General features: G+C 41.6%; 1 non-coding gene across 1 annotated transcript; it reads right to left on the bottom strand.

Annotated features, from left to right (window-relative positions):
• Positions 1-609: 609 nt before the first annotated feature.
• Positions 610-729, bottom strand: LOC140286397 (U5 spliceosomal RNA). Its single transcript, XR_011911216.1, has one exon. It is a non-coding gene; the product is annotated as a U5 spliceosomal RNA (small nuclear RNA).
• Positions 730-2,842: the final 2,113 nt, after the last annotated feature.

Genomic DNA, 2,842 nt, shown 5'->3' with positions numbered 1-2,842 from the left:
TCAACACTGAGTGGTGAGGCCTCTACAGGCCCCTCCCCTTTTTGCTCCTCACTTCCAATCCAAGCTTTTGGCGGGAAGTTTGAATTTATTGGGTCAACCTCTTCACTTTGTTCACCAACTGCCACCTTTGGTCCTTCTCTTTGTTGGCTTGACTGTGGCTTTACCGTCTTTAATTTGTTGGCAAAAGATTTAGGGCAATCTCTGAAGAGGTGATTTAATTCTCCACAGAGATTACATTTCCTGCCATTTGGACACTCTCCAAAAGTTTGCCCAATTTCTCTGCTCTTCCCACATAACACCTTGGTACAAGCCTCAACCAGGTGTCCATGCTCACCACACTTGCGGCAGAACTTGGGCTGACCCTGGTAGTGGATGTAACCTCGGTTTTCAAGGTGGCCAAAGTGTCGCCCACCCGCTGCACTGAGCACTCTTCAGCCCTTTTAAATGGTATAACTTTGCACTCCCGCACGCTCCAGCAAGCACCATTCAAGCAACAACTTTGCACTCCAGCTTCGAACATCGGCACAGTCGCAACAAGTAAGGCGACTCTACTCAGAGAAGTCACTCTGCACAGTAAGAAGATTTCTTTTGCACAGACAGAAAGGGCTTCACCCGCAAAGGTAAAGCCTGCCAAAAATAGAAACAACTCATTAGTGCTGCTCTCCACAGAAATCTTTAGTAAAAGGCGAAAGACTTATGAGAAAGAGTTATGAAGAGAAACCAGAGTACGATTATCCGTCACTGCGGGAGCAGGGCATCAGGCTAGTTGGCATAGCCACCTTCCCCATGGTGAGCTTTGCTTGGTTGAGACGCTTGCCCCCCCCCCCCCCCCCTTGCTCCTCGGCTGACCAAGTAGGAACAATCGGGCCCTATTCGATGGCTGCCTTGTCTTTTACTCTGTGCAAAAGACAAGGCAGCAACAAAAACACCACGAGAATCCCGTATTGAGGCTTTGTTCTGATCGCTCATTCGGTGTCGCGTTTCTTTCAAGCAATTCTCCCGGTTAGCCCACACTCGGCTCGCTCCCATAGCCGTGTTAAAGTCTACTTCGCATTCACTCTCTTTTCTCAGCAGACTCTTGGGATTTTATCTATAAAATTAATTCCTTCACTCAAACTATGTGAAAACTGCTTTGTCCTTAATATTTACCATGTCTAGAAAGATTTAAACAAAAAAAACAACGTTGTACTTTGCAGTAAAAGAAAGAGCAAATCTAAAGTTTCAGGAATCCGAGAATAAGCTTACTTTCATGAGTTCTTCACGATTTCGGATTTTGCTATAAAATGAATTCCTTCACTCAAACTAAATTAAAACTGCTAAACCGCTAATCTGTTATATGTAAGGCAGATGTCAAATTCACCGAAATAGGATCAAAGGGTATTCGGCCAATCGAGCTGTAGCAGCTTCGGTAAAAGAGTATAAGTTGAAGAGTTTGTGAATAAAGGTGTGCGCACACATAGTGTGCTGTACGAAAATAGGCAGGGAGCAATGCCGGCTGGGGTATATGTTCTTGTATGTTGTCTGACTGTTTGATTTGAATGTGTTGTGTAAGTGTCCTGTTGAATGTTACATGTTTGGGCTTTGACACGCTTCACTGTGGTTGTTAACTGTGTGGTGTGTCCTGAAATGTTATATGTTTGGGCTGTGTGACATGCTTAATGCTTGTCAGTAGCTACCCACTTATTCATATATAGCAACTGACAACATAAGAAGTCCGGACATACTTTGATAGTAGTTGTAGAAGTATCCTTATTGATAATAGATCACTAATTCATAGTGATAGAACAGTAGATGAACAGGTGCTTGCACATGTCTCACGAAAATAAAATGGGTGTATGATTGCTGACGGCAGAGCAATACTGCCAAACTTATGAGTTCTTGTGGCAAACTTGATTCAGTGTCTTGACGTGTATACGCTGTTTCGCTGACTTGATTGTCACAAGAAACAAAGTGTGTTTGATAAGATCCGACCATTTTATTACGGGAGGATCAGTATGTATGGATTCTGATGTGACTGATAAACCCATTCGTATCTTAAGCATAATCTAATACGTGAGACAACGCCCTGGCACACGATAAAAAAAAAAAAGAGAGAGAGCGGTTTTGTGTCCCACTCTAAAACTATCAGGCAGTCGGTCGAGTTTTTCAAAATCTTTAAAAACATCTAAAATGTCTGATGATAAAAGGTCCCAATAGGTCAGATAGAATTCTGCAGGAAGCCCGTCTAAACCCGGAGCTCGACTTCTCTTAAAACCTGTTAGGCATTTTTTTTACTCTAAAGCAGTAAAATTCTGTTTCAAGTGTGCATTCTCTTTTACGGTTTTGTCAACGAATTTTAAGATTTCTGCCGATGTTTCCAAGTGCACTGGTTTCTCTTTGTACATGTTACTATAAAAGGTATGTACAGTTTCAATCATCTCTTGTGTGGATTTTGTTAAAAACCCATCTTCTCTTTTTAGATTTTGAATACACTCCTTTTTATTTATAACTTTCTTTCTTTTTCACCTTCCTCAATTTCCTGCTCCCTGCTTCTTACAAAAATTCCTTTACTCTTTATTTCTGCTAAAACTGACATTTCCTTTTTGACATCTTTGATTTCTTCTTTAAAGTCTATGCCACACTGATTTAGTTTAAAGTAGCGCTGTAAGCGTTTATGTAGTCCCATCATACATCTATTCTCTTTCCTTTTTTTACGTTTACCTTGCTGTTTAAAAAAAGTCTGGGTCGTTTCCTTCACCATTTCCCACCATTGTGCATGTGTTTCGTAGAGGTCTTGAAGGGTCTGCCACTCTTTATAACATTCCCTGTACTGACTGACTATGATTTCATCCTCCAACAGGGA

Source organism: Leuresthes tenuis, unplaced genomic scaffold, assembly GCF_036924035.1.
Source record: "Leuresthes tenuis unplaced genomic scaffold, fLeuTen1.0.hap1 SCAF_89, whole genome shotgun sequence".
Lineage (NCBI taxonomy): Eukaryota > Metazoa > Chordata > Actinopteri > Atheriniformes > Atherinopsidae > Leuresthes > Leuresthes tenuis.
Note: the sequence above shows the minus strand (reverse complement) of the source record. Positions and strands in the feature narration are given on the sequence as shown.